Source organism: Oryctolagus cuniculus, chromosome 15, assembly GCF_964237555.1.
Source record: "Oryctolagus cuniculus chromosome 15, mOryCun1.1, whole genome shotgun sequence".
NCBI lineage: Eukaryota > Metazoa > Chordata > Mammalia > Lagomorpha > Leporidae > Oryctolagus > Oryctolagus cuniculus.
Genome location: NC_091446.1, coordinates 74460179 through 74474551, shown reverse-complemented (window position 1 = coordinate 74474551; position 14373 = coordinate 74460179). Strand labels below are relative to the sequence as shown.

The window sequence follows — 14373 nt, the reverse complement described above, 5'->3', positions numbered from 1 at the left end:
GTAAGAATTGAAAGAGGACAGTACTAGAATTGAAAGTTGTCCCGCTGCCCCATTATTGCCTTACCCCTTTTTTTGTGCCTTCATTTGTGAGAAAAAATGTGCTAAATGTGGCAATTTCTGATCGGAGCAATCCGCCTTCCTGGGTCCGACTCCAAAGGTTGGACAGTGAAATCTAGAACATTTATTATTTTTTTCCCCATTGCCTTGTGACCTTGCCACGCATACTCTGGAGCGTCAGCCTGTGCCTATATAAAAGGCCTCATAAAACCGGCTCTGCGCTTTACCCAGGGTGGATTTGAGAACGATTAAGCTGTTCCTGGTGCGTGTAATTTATGCGAAAAGCCATTTTTGTTTTGGTTACGCTAGGGATTTTTTTTGTTTGTTTTAACTCTCGCTCTGTTTCCCTTCAAAAAATATTTATTGGAGTCTCAGTTTTTACTAAGCACTGTGTTAGTGCTACATACAACTGAATAACACATGGTACCACTCCTGGTGAAAAAGAGCATATAGACAAAATATATGGTTAGTTGGTGATAAATACTGTGAAGAAAAAGCAGGTGTGCTATTTTAGATAAGGTGATTAAGAACGTGTAGAATTCAGGACCCTTTATCTCCTAAGCAATTGTTAATTGTGATTTATGATAATCTAACCGTGCAAATCTTGACAAACGGAGTGTTGCTTTCTTTGTGGATAACAAAACAGTTTGGCAGCAACAGAGTTCTTATCTCCTTATTCTGAAAATGTCAGGAAAACACTAGAGAAATGTGTTAATGATATTGAACCCACCAAGCATGATCGATTTAATCTTACTTTAGATCTTCATACAATTTGATTAGCTAGCAAATGAGATCTCTGTTTAGCTCATTCAGTTATTTTCTTTTTTCCTAGAGCTTCTGTTATCAGCAGAGAAGGGATTTACAACAAACAAAGTACCTGAATAAACAAAACCTTGAAGTCATTGATCAAGATTTATATTAACGGAAGTTGTTCTCTTCATGTAGGAAGAAAAGTTTCTCATTTTGTGTTTGCCTTTCTCAGGTATGGGGCTTTTATTGTTTCCAGCCATATATATTGTTGTGTCACATCTTTTGAAGCAAGGGAGGAACCTGAACATGTCAACAGAAGACAGATTCCTGTGGCATTGGGGTGGGGTTCCATTGACTGAGAGGCCAAGTAGGAATTTATTGCAATTTTTCAAAAGGTGATAAAGACTGGACTTAAGATAATGAAGGGCCAGAGTGGAAGTTTATAACAGAGATACAGTGTTTACAGAGTTTGATGAATGATTGAATGTGGTTGACAAGGAAGCACCCCTTTTTGAATTTTAATTCAAATTAATTAAGAGAGAGGATACTGGAAGAGATAGGATATGGGGGAAGTAGCTAAGTAAAACTCAGTCTAAAGTGTTAAGTTGTAAGTTCTTGGCTCCAAAGGGTTTTGAGCAGAGGAGAGATGAAAGTAAAAGACTTCAGTCATGAATCCCAATGCTGTATATACATCATGATCTTTATTTCAGGTTGCTGACTGGTTCCTTAATTCTCCATTTGCTGGCTAAGTGCGAAGTGCTGGGTTATAGTGGGGAAAAATCAGAGCCAAAAGAGAAAATATTTTAGTTAAAATAAATGCTCTTGAATTACGTTGTTAGACTTTTCCACTAGGAGATGTGGTGTGGATGAAAGGGAGTTTGTTGGGGGCTTTCTCCCCTACCCTCCTCCATGGGGTCTCCCTGCAAAGGAAAGATGCTCATTCCTGAAAAGCTGGGGGTGTTTCTGAATGTGGAGACAAAGCGGCACCTGCTTCTTGTGTATTTGCAGTAGCATGTGGGGCGGGATCAGGATCTTCTCTGACTTGTTTTCCAGCGATTATTAGTTTGCTTTGTCAAGGATTCCTAGAATCCCTGAGAGTTTGATAAACCCTAAATTGTAGCTTTGGGCATGTGTTTGCTTTGTGTGCTTTGAGATGCTTCTCTGTAAAAAGGGTGACTCGGGAAGTATGCATGGGCACCAACTGATCACTCACTGGGCAACCTGTCAGAGACAGCATCTGGCTTGACTTGGGTGAGAGATCAAACTATGCCGGTCCCAAAAGTTAAGTCAAGTGAGCTGTGGGAGGGAAAGGAGAGGATGTGGAGAAGCAGATTTCCTCCTCTGGTTGCTGCTGAAGGTAGCACCTGTGTGCTGGTGGGTTCAGCAGGAGGTAGAGTAGAGGAGCGAGAATGAGTCCCACCCTTTCCCATCTGTTCAGCATAAATGTTTCTAATCCATGTGGGGCTCAGGAGAGGAGAAAGGGCTTTGAACTCCAGTGTGACTGATGGTGGTAACTCCTGAATCTGATTGACAAATTGTCAGGCTGTCCTGAGCTTGCCGGAGTGGAATAAACAGCCCCAATTGACTGAAACTTCAAAAGCAAAGCAGCATTGGTTCCCATTTAAGGAAAAACAGTTTGCTTTTGGAGCCACCCAACTGGCAATTTCTCAGTAGGTACTGCTCATGAATATGCAACCAAATACTGTAACTGGGGTCAAAGGGACAGTTTACCGAGGGGGTAGCATCTTTAGAGGACAGAGGTTGGAGGAATGTTGGAACAATTTCACCCTTTCTGGTCAGGTTACCAAGAGGAACTAAGACTCAGAAATGATAATAGTTTTTCTTAAGGAAATGTAGCGGGGACCAACATTATGGTACAGTGGGTTAAGCTGCTGTCGGAGTGCTGGTTCGAGAACTGCCTGCTCTAGCCAGCTCTCCTTGCTAATATGCCTGGGAAGGTAGTGGAAGCTGGCCCCAAGGATGTGGGTCCCTGCCATCTGTGTGAGACACCCAGATGGGGTTCTGGATCTTAGCTTTGGCCTGACCTGACCTGGCTGTTGCAGCTCTTTGGGGGAGTAGACCAGCATGTGGAGGATCTTTTTCTCTCTCTCTGTGTATTTTACTCTACCTTTCAAATCTTAAAAATATATAAGAAAAAACCAAGAGAAAGAAAACATAGCAAGGTAAATGGCAGATCCAGGTCTAGAGTGTATTCTCAGTGAACACAAAAACTGGTTTTTGAGGGGTGAAAACAGTATTTCTCTATATATGGAGCATAGATATGCATATGATACATATACCAGCATATCTGACATTGAAACTATATGGGGGAGGGCGATTGGGAGAAAACATCTAAAAAAAGGCTTCTTAGGGAAGCAGTCATGAAAAGAAGGTTGGGAAACACTGGTCTAAAACATAGGACTCCTGTGACTCACGGTGCCCCTACTGATGGCTCAACAGAGAGGTTTTTTGTGTCTTTCTCTCAGGTTCTTTCCACTGAGCTGTTATTTGGGGTGATGTTTAGGATCTCTTGATAAAAATTCTGTAACTATGGATGTGGCTATTGACGTGGGCATGAAAAAGTACAGGACCTTGATGGTGGCCAAGGAGTGCGGTCAGAAGGATGCAGAGGAAGAGGAGGCAGTGCAGCTGGTTTTGGTGGAATTGTCAGGAATTACTTATCCAGGTTTTCTCCCAAAATGTGAAAATACATGCAAGAGGCCCGCGCCACGACTCAATAGGCTAATCCTCCGCCTTGTGGCGCCAGCACACTGGGTTCTAGTCTCGGTTGGGGCGCTGGATTCTGTCCCAGTTGCCCCTCTTCCAGGCCAGCTCTCTGCTGTGACCCGGGAAGGCAGTGGAGGATGGCCCAATTCCTTGGGCCCTGCACCTGCATGGGAGACCAGGAGAAGCACCTGGCTTCTGGCTTTGGATCAGCACGATGCACCGGCCGCAGTGTGCCGGCCACAGCGGCCATTGGAGGGTGAACCAATGGCAAAGGAAGACCTTTCTCTCTGTCTCTGTCTCTCTCCCCCTCTCCCTCTCTCTCTCCCTGTCCACCCTGCCTGTCAAAAAAAAAAAAAAAAGAAAAGAAAAGAAAAGAAAATACATGCAAGATTTGCGAAATTCACGCTGAGAGACCCCTTCTGTTTGTGGATGGTTATGTCTTTGCTGGGGAGTTTGAAGCCACTTTAGGGACCTGTGTTATATTAGAAGAAAATGTTGAATATGGACATGAGGAAGGCAGTATTGAAACAGGGCTAAAATGTAAATGCCATGCAAGGAAGAAGCTCAGCTTGACCAGCTTTGTGGCAAAGCAGGTAAAGTGCCACCTGCAATGCTGGCATCCCATATGGGTGCTGGTTGTGTCTGGGCAGCTCCAGTTCTGGTCCAGCTCCCTGCTAATGGCCTGAGAAAAGCAGCATAAGATAGCCCAAGTGCTCAGGGCCCTGCCTTCCACGTGGGAGACCTGGAGGAGGCTCCTGGCTCCTGGCTTTGGTCAGGGCTTTTTTCTCTGGTTGTTGCAGCCGTCTGGGGAATGAACCAGTGGATGGAAGATCTCTCTCTATGTCTCTTCCTTTCTCTCTGTAGCTCTTTCAAATAAATAAATAAATTTAAAAAAAAAAAAGGAAGAAGAAGAAAACAAGGGTGGGTGGAATGAATGTAAATCAAGGATAATGACCCAAAATGACTTGCAGCTTTCTATATTAAAATGAAAATGAAGAAATAGCTCTAGTCTCAGATAAACCTTTTTTTTTTTAAAGCTGTGTTTATTTGAGAGAGAGAGAGAGAGGTAGAGGCAGAGGCACACACATACACAGATTTCTTCCAGCTGCTGGCTCACTCCAGATAGACACAACTGCCAGGGCTGCACCAGACTGTAACCGGGAGCCAGGACAGGAACTCTTATCTGGGTTTCCCATGTGGTTGGAAGGGACCTCAGTGCTTGGGCCATTTGCTGCTTTCCTAGGCACATTAGCAGTAAGCTGGATTGGAAACTAAGCAGCTGGGACTTGACCTGGTGCTCTGGTATGGGATGCAGGTGTTGTAAGTTGTGGTGGAATGAGAAGGCCATGCCAAGATGGCTGCTGACAAGCCAGCCGCAGTTACTCAGGAATGGCTTCGGAAATCCCCTGGGAAACCACCTGGGAAAGCACTTGGCAATGGAGCCTGCCTGGCAACAGGCTGTGATTGGTTAGGGCATAAACCACCCCTTGACCGGATTGGTTGCCTCGGCTATATAAGCTGCTGTACCAACTGAAATAAACGTGTCTGCGGGCTGCTCACCTCTGGCCCGCCTTCACCGGACTCCTGGGGTCTGTGTAGTGACTCTGTGCATCTTGCCCCCACTGTGCTCCTCCTCTCAGAACGAATCCACAGCAACAGTAAGTGGTGACTTAACCTGCTGTACCACAAAATCTCCTCCACACCCTCTTACCCCTTGGAATTGGAAGAGCAAGAGATTCAAATGAAAGACAAGTTCAAAACTGATTTATGAATAGGAGAAACTACTGCACTTGGAAATAGAAGATCTGGAAATAGAGTCCTCCTATTGGTACCCCCTTTTCTGTTCTTTTGGAAACTCAAGATACTGCCCCAGAAATCACTCCTAGATGGAATGTTTCTCATGATAACTGGTAATAAACTTCTATAGAGTTTTTTATGTGAAATAATTGGCTATGTAACTCTCTGTTCCCTACTTTATTGTTTTTCTTGGCTATCTACACGTTTCCAGTTATAACACAACTGAATACATCAGATTCATCCTGGTACAGACATGAATTAAATTTTTTAAAATATGGTTTAAATAAGATAAAAAATTCCATAGCTATATTTTTGTGTTCCAGTATCATATTTCTAACTACTTTGGAACATCTTCATCTAACATGTCTAAAACCAAATCCTAGCCAAAATTACTAAATGGATTAGCAGTGATTTCTTACTAGGAAATCAAAATCAAAAGATAGGAAATACAGCTGTGACTCAAATCAAGAACTGGAAAGTTAGGAAACAGTTATGGTCCTCATATTTGGATTTAATCATTAAGGTCAAGCTGATGTGGTTTGGACAGGGAGTCAGTGAGGAATAAAGAGCTAAGGACTGCCAGCACCCAAGCCATGTGCATCGTCCAAATCCCATCCTCTTCCATGTGAACTCAACATGGCTGAAGACTCACATACCCACTTCATATCATGCAGCTAAGCCTTACTTTCCATCATGCACCAGATGTCATGACACCTTCCTGGAGACCACAATGTGCGCTGTAGTCTCATCCCAAACCCTGCCTCCTTTGGATCTTTAATCAGGCCCTGCCCTGACTACCACACCTACCCCATAAAAAGAATGATCTCATTCTGGGTGGGACCAATTCTCTTTCTTAAGATTGCCTGCACTCACTTCTGAGTGTATACTATTTCTTTGCCTTTTAAAAAATCCTGCTTTCCTGCTAAGCTCTATCTACATCTCCCAGTTGTATTCTTCTTACACATGGGAAGACAAGAACCTGGACTAAGTTAAGCTGGGGGTCTCTTCAAGCCCAGCCAGGGCTCCCAGTTCCCACAATGTAATTTGGGGGCCCCTACCTCCACAACATAATTATAAACATTGTGGAATAAGGAATATATTTTAGATATTAGGCCTCACATAATTTGTTGGGGGGGGGGGAATCTGAGAAAGTTAAGGTCAGAGATAAGCCACTAATTAGTTCTGGTGGTATCAAACATTATATCAGAGTTACGGGAAGCCAGGCTCTGTCAACTGATGGAGGACATCACAAAGAGGCCAATGCATAAGTCAGTGCCAGGCTGTGGCTCTGTGTGGCTGTTTCTTCTGTGAATTTGCAGTGCAGCAACTGGTAGTGGCCTGGAATCCAGGCTGGCAGTCAGGAAGGAGAGCTGAATATGGAATAAGAACAGGTGAGGATGAACTTGGAAGCCACAAGCACTGCCAAGTCTTTCCTCTGGGCTTTAATCTGTTGTGATCTTCAGAGTGTCATCTATTCTGCCTTGTTTCTGATCTAACTTCCTGCTAATGGCGCTCTGGGAGGCAGCAGATGATGGCTCAAGTGCTTGGATCCCTGCCATCCACAGGGATTCCTGGCCAAGCCATAGCTGTTGCAGGCATTTGGGGAGTGAACCAGTGGATGGAAGCTCTCTCTCTTGCTCCAACTCTAGCTCTATCATCTCAATCTCTGTGTCTCTCTATGCCATGCCGCCTGTTAAGTAGACAAAAATAAATAACGTTAAAGCTGAAGTAAGTATATTAACTTTAGACAGTAGACTGCAGAACAAGGAGAATTATCGGGAATATAAAGGGATGTCACATGATGATCAAAGGTTAAATCCTTCCTAGGCACAACAGTCTTATTACGTAGCAGAGGTTCCAAACACATGAACTGAAAACTGAAAGGTGAGATAGAGCAATCCACAATCATACTTGGCAACATCAGCTCTTCCTTCTCGGTCAATGACAGAACAAAGAGAGAATCAGGGAAGATATAGAAGACATAAATGACACAGAACAACAGTTTGGACTCATTGGTATTTATATGACTTTTCTCCTGAGAATAGCATTATACATTTTTCTCAAGTGCACATGGAAAATTCACATGGCAAACCATATTCTGGACCATAAAATACACTTGAGTGGAAATCATAGAAAGATCTTTGGTGTCCACATGGGATTAACTGAATAACTAATAACAAGAAGGTGTTCAGAAAATTTCCAAATACTTGAAAATTAAATAGCACACTCTTATGTAATCTTTGGATCAAAGAGGAATTCTCATGGAAATATAGGAAACATTTTAAACTGAAATTAAAAATACAACATACATATAAAATTTGTGTGATCCAGTTAAAGCAATACTTACAGATTTATTGCACTTAATGCTTATATTAGAAAAGAGGAATACTTTCAAATCTATATTCTAAACTTCTACCTTAAGAAATTAGAAAAAAGGGCCAGTGTTGTGGCATAGAAGGTAAAGCTGCCACCTGTGACACCGCCATATCATGGGGCACTTGTTCGAATCCTGGCTGCACCACTTCCAATCCAACTTCCTGCTAATGTGCCTAGGAAACAATGGAAGATGACCCAAGTGCTTGGGCTCTTATACTCACATGGGAGACCAGGAAGAAGCTCCTAGCTCCTGGCTTGTCCTGGCCAATTCTAGCTGTCGTGGCTATTTGGAGAATGAACCAGCAGATGAAAAATCTCTGTCTCTGTAACTCTGCCTTTCAAAAAATAAAATTAACTGAAACAAAATTAGAAAAAAAAAACAGTTAAACCCAAAGAAATCAGAAAGGAGGAATCTATGAAGAGAAGAAATTAATGACATTTCAGCCAGAAAATAATAGAGAAAATCACTGAAATCAAATGTGGATTTTTATAAAGATCAATAAAGTTGATAAACCACTTTCCAGAGTGCCATGGAAAAGAATAGACACAAGTGGTGAACATTAGGAGTAAAAGAAGATGTTGAAGACATGAAAAGTAGAAATACTACGAACAGCACCACTGTGCCCCCAAATTCAACTAATGGACTAATTCTTCAAAGTATGCAAATTCCAGAAGAAAGATAAAGAAAAAATATTTAAGCTGGATCATCCTATATCTGTAAAAGGAATTGAATCTTAGTGAAAACCAGTAAATGAATCTCTAAGGCCAATTGGTAACTTCTACCAAACATGTAAGGTGGAAAAAAGACAAATAAATATCTCTCAGTTCATTTTATGAGATTCTAATTACAACAAAAAGCAAAACCAGACAAGAAAAAATTATATCAACAGTTTTCATACAAAGCAAAATCAGTCAGTCATTACACGGAACCTGGGTCAGTACTTGTTATGTACATAGCCTCAAAAAGTCACAAAATATTAGGGAATCAAATCCAGGAAACAAATAATAGGGCTAATGCATGCTGATCAGATAAGATTTAACCTGAGAATGGAAAGATACTCAATAGTAAAAAAAATAAGCAATGTATTTTGTGATATTAACAGGTGGAAAAAATTCACCAGAAACATTTTACAAACTTCAACATCCACTCATTGTAAAGAATTTCAGAAAAACAGGAATAGAAGGGAAACTCCTTAACATAAAAAAAGACATCTACCAAAAGCCTAAAGGTACTATCATACTTAATGGTACAAATTTATTGTTTTCCCCTAACATTGGATAAACTGTATCGGTTTCTACTCTCCTTTTATTCAACATTGTGTGGGAGATTCAAGGCCAGTTAAATAACACATGAAAAAGAAAATGCATACTGATTTGATACAAAAAAGCTAAGCCATCTTTATTCACAAATAACATGATTATCTATTAAAACAATCCTAGAATTGTTAAGTGAATCTGACAAGGCTACAGGATACAGGGTCAATATATACAATATTGATCATATTTCTGCAATGAGCAACAAGAAATCAAAACTAAAAATAACAATATGATAACACAAAAATGCTTAAATGTGAATCTAACAGTAAGTTCAGGTTATGTATGTTGAAAACTACAAAACATTGGTAACATTCATTAAAATAAATACTTTTGACATACCATGTTCATGGGTTGGAAGATGAAATGTAGTAAATATGTTTAATCTCAGAGTGGGCTTTAAATATAGTACTCACACTCAAAAATGTCACTGGGAAATGTATAGATATTGACAGATTATTTCTAATATTTTATATATGGAAATTAAGTTATAATTCATGGTAAAATTTTTTTGAAGAAAATAAATTTTGAGTACTCATACCATCTGAGTTCAATGCCTTTCATAAAGTTTGAGTAATTAAGACCATGTTGAATTGGTCAAAGGATAGGTCAACAAAACAATGAAGCAAAATTGTTTAAGACTAGACCTTTATAAGAATTGAGTTGTTGCTGAAAGAAACATCAAGTCAGGGAAAACTAATCTAATCTGTAATTAAAACATGTATCTAGTCTGTTAAGGACAACTAGCTGCCCACTTTTGTGTTAAGACAGTGTCCACTGAATCAGTCTGCAAGTAGATGGCTGCCTAGTGCCCTGAGGAGTTGGTGTTGTGCTGGAGGGTCTGAATTTTTCCCTGCTGCTGGAAAACTCGCAGCTTGACAATAGCAGTCAGATGAGCTTTGGTAAGAATTACTTATTGTTGAGTGTGAAGACTTCCATTTCTGATTCCATGACCACTTATCCTGGGCCCATTGGGTAGAGAATTAGATCACTCAGAAAAGAGCTTAAACAATATCTGTAAGGTGCATGTACAGGGAAGAATTAACCCAGGAGGACTCAAAAGCTTAAATGTTGCACAGCCCTCATGCATGATTAATTGGGTCATGGCTGGCTTCTGGTAACAGTTATTTGTTTCCTATGGTATTGATAAATATTGGTAATGCTCAGGACCTTGAAGTATGCTGTAGCAGCTCATCTAGGTAGTTTATCCAAATAATGATTTACCTGATTTCCTCCTGGGGGTCTGGAATTTTGCTGAACAGCAGTCACTTGGACACAATATAATCATAAAAACCCTATAAAAGCCCATTCTTTGGCTCAAGTGACTTCCATATTGCTGCAATTTGTTGTTGAGGATTAAGTGCATCCTGTGTGACTCCACTGGGAGAAGACTCCTGGAAGCTCATACGCAGTATCCTCTAGACTCCACTTGATGAGGTTTTTTTTTTTTTTTAAATCCAGCTTTGTATTTTTCTTTCCCTGTAATAAACTGTACCTGTGAACATCTTGACTTCTGAGTCCTGTAAGTCCTTCTCATGAATCATCACATCTGTAATGCATCTAGAGGACCACTGACTTAATAATCCCACCAACCTGATTGTCAAGAGAGTCCTCTGCAGTACACACCCTTGGGTAGACATTTACACAGTACACAAATATGTCTGCATTCTGGACCCATTTTTATGAGTCCATCTAATACCTCTCTTTCAGATCACCTTGATGTCAATCTTCCTGTTTTTCCAAATCCTAACAGTTTGGCCAATCTGTTAGCTACTGTCCCTGCATCAGTAGAGATCTGTATTTCAGTTCATATTGCCTCTCATGCAAACTGAACTGTCACTCACTGGGCAAATTTCTTATTATCACTGCTGTCTTTGAAGGCCATCCTTAAGTAAGAGCTATAACAGGACAGCAGCTGCTTACTCCCATCATGCAGGCCCATCCAAGTGAGGCCCAGGATTTCTCTCTTTGGTTAACTGATCACAGGAAGTTCTATATAAATTGAGGAAAAGGTGGTGAAGCAATAACAACAGTGAGGCATTTGGTCATGCAGTTACTTGTGCCCTTAAAACCTGCTTGATCCTGTCACTTTAAGTACTAACTCCATTAATGAAAGAATAATGTGAGCATGTGTAGTCTTTCAACACAGAGGATAAGGCAACACCCAGTTTATGATCCTGAGTCCTGTATTAACTTGATGGTTTTTTTGCCCTGTACTCATGACATCTGTCACCTTGACAAATTGGGACCATATTTTTGCTCTATAAACTAGATGCCACAATTATCTCTCAACTCTTTTCTAGTTTAGACCCATACACTATTCCTTGTCACTACCAGTGTGTATTTCAGTAACTGTGATGGCATTGTGTGTCTGGAAAACAGGTGAGCCACATTCTCATCAACTGTGCAATTTTCAGAATTCTGTTTTGAGGGTCTGTCTCCTGGGTACCACTTGTATTAGCAGCCAATAGGAAACAGATGGTACATCAAAGAAAGCCTAATAAATGTGTGTCCTGGGATAGCAGAAACAACAAGGGATAGTAAAACACTCTGGAGTTAGCAGCAGCAGGAAGCTTTTACTACACTGGGCCTGGGATGACAAGGCAGGTGGGGGGTGGTGAGTGATGGATCCTGGCAGGAGTCACAGGTGTAGGATAAGGACCGCCAAGCAAGGACTATGACCACCCTTAAACGTGGTTTGGCAGGAAGGGAGACAAGGGCATAGATATGCCCAACATCCTACCCTCTGACCTCCTGCTCCTCCTTTCTGCTGAACCCAGGAGTTGGGACAACACCATCTCCCATAGCCTACGGCAGGGTAGAAAAGTGTGGAGAGTGAGTCTGTAGTTTTTCATCTTTTATGGGTTGAATTTTGTCTCCCTTCTCCCACCATTCACATTGAAACCTTAACCCAAATGTGACTGTATTTGGCGATGGGGACTTTAAAGATTTAATTAAGATTCAGTGAGGTCATAAAGGCAGGCTCTGGTGTTCTCATCAGAACAGAAAGAGAAGCCAGAGATCCTGCGCTGTCTGCTGTGTGAGGACACAGTGAGAAGGTGGCCATCTACAGGCCAGTCAGAGAATCTTCACCCGAAACCAACTCTGGTTGACCCCTTGGTCTTGAACGTCCAGCCTCCAGAACCATGAGCAATAAACTCCTATTGTTTAGCCACCCAGCCTGTCGAATTTTGTTATAGCAGCCCGAGCAGATTAATGTGTCATTAGTAAGATGAAGATTATAATAATAATTATAATAATAATTAAATAAAGTGACATTCATGATAAACTTTATTTTACTTATTTTTAAGGATTTATTTATTTAAGAGGGAGAGAGAGAAAAGAAAGAAAATCTTCCATCTGGTGATTCACTCCCAAAATACCCAAAAGAACCAGGTCTGAGGCAGGCTGCAGCCAGTGACCAGGAACTCCATTGGGGTCTCCTGTGCTGGTGGCAGGGGCCCAAGCACTTGAGCTAGCTTCCACTGCTTTGCTAGATGCATTACCAGGGAGCAGGATCAGAAACAGAGCAGCTTGGACTCAAACTGGCACTACATTATGGGATGCCAGTTTTGCAAGAGGTGGCTTAAGCAGCTATGCCACAATGTTGGCCAGATAATCTTTTAAAGTAAATGTTGTTTTTATTTTTGGTGTTAACAGTTAAATAATGAGTCTCATTTATGATTTTTAGTTCCTCCCCCCACCCCTCTGCTTCAGTTATCCTTCTTGAAGTGAACCCTGTGAGCCTTTGTATTCTCTATACTCGATGTGGTTTAGGGTATCTTTCAATGTTCTGTTTGTAGTCTGTTTTTGTTAATGTCTCATTCCCCCACCCCATACCATGTCGTATTGGATTAATGTCTCGTTTTAGCGGTTTATACTTGTAATGTCTTCTTTACTGGTTTATAACAGATGTTCTGAGCTCATTACTCTGTAAATATAGATATTATTATTTTTTTCCTGAGTGAATTGCTCTGTCAGTCTCTGATGAGGCTCACCTGCCATGTATCAAACTGTTCTTGTCAAACAGCAGACCCAACACCGTTTTCATTTTTATCTTCTGTCTTTTACGTCCTGCTTTTCTCATCTTTTTAGGGCATAGATGCCCAAGGCTAGAAAGTGCTCATTGTAGATGTAAGTTTCAAGCATCAGGCATCAAACATGTTTTGAAAAACATAATAAAAATTCTTTCAGGTAGAGAAAATTTTTGTATTTTAGCATTTGACTTATTTAGATTGACTAGAATGGTGGGTGTGCCTGAAATAAGGCAGTCATATAGACATTTTGGTTTAGGGTGTGACCGAGCAGTCAGAAATGCAAAAGTATGGGAATTGTATGGATCTTTAAAAATGGGTAATAATGAGGGGCCGGTGCTGTGGTGCAGTGGGCTAAGCCTCCAGCTACGACACTGGCATCCCATATGGGCATGGGTTCTAGTCTCGGCTGTTCCTCTTCCGATCCAGCTCTCTGCCATGGCCTGGGAAAACAGTAGGAGTTGGCCCAAGTGCTTGGGCCCCTGCACCTCTGTGGGAGACCCAGAGGAAGCTCCTGGCTCCTGTCTTCGGATGGGCTCAGCTCTGAATGTTGTAGGCATTTGGGGAGTGAACCAGTGGATGGAAGACCTCTCTCTCTCTCTCTCTCTCTCTCTCTCTCTCTCTCCATTTCTCTGTAACTCTACCTTGCAAGAAGATAAATAATATCTTTTTAAAAAATAGATAATAATGAAGAAAGAGTTTGTTAGCTATTAAGATGATATAATTTTAGCAATAATATGGAAAATAGGCTAAAACAATCGTAACTTCAAAGTACTGAGTTATGCTGTGGGCAGACATTGTATATTGGTCATTTTACTTTTATTGTTTTTCATACTCTTATAAGACAGTCTCAAAGACTTGCCTTTCCCTGTAGAGCTCACTGCTACAAGTATTTAAGTAGTTTATTGGATTTAACTAAGGTTGGGGCCTTGTCAGGTGAGTGTCAGTGGGTGAAAAGGGTGAGCAAATTAAGAGTTTTCTAGGGAGGGGCTAGGTTGGGTCAGGGTAGAGGTGAGAAGGGTGAGAGAAAGTAGTAAAAAAAAAAGGTGCACTAATGGATTGGAGGTTTTTGAATTTGCATAATTGTAGAGCTGATGATTCCCATGAAATTAGATTATAGTAAAAAAAAAAAAAAAAACGGATGCTTGAAATTGAGATTCTGGGTGAAGTGTGCCAAGTGAGACCATGGGAAAGGTGACCAGATGTTGTAGACGGAAAGGCTTGAGAGGTCTCGTGTTGAATGGATCTTCCCATTGGGGCTGAAGCAGGAAATGCTAACATGAGCAGAGGTGGAAGGAAGGTAGGTATGGTAGGCACA

General features: G+C 41.2%; 1 long non-coding RNA gene across 10 annotated transcripts in view; it reads left to right on the top strand.

Annotated features, from left to right (window-relative positions):
* LOC103352282 (uncharacterized) overlaps positions 1-14373 on the top strand; it is a 387286-nt gene that overhangs the window by 158 nt on the left and 372755 nt on the right. For 9 of the 10 annotated variants that reach the window (XR_011382482.1, XR_011382480.1, XR_011382478.1 and 6 more), the window contains exon 2: positions 890-1039. This is a non-coding gene — a long non-coding RNA (uncharacterized lncRNA). Of the gene's footprint in view, positions 1-889; positions 1040-5174; positions 12201-14373 lie in introns of those variants that run through there. The other variant, XR_519766.4, reaches the window with a different exon arrangement.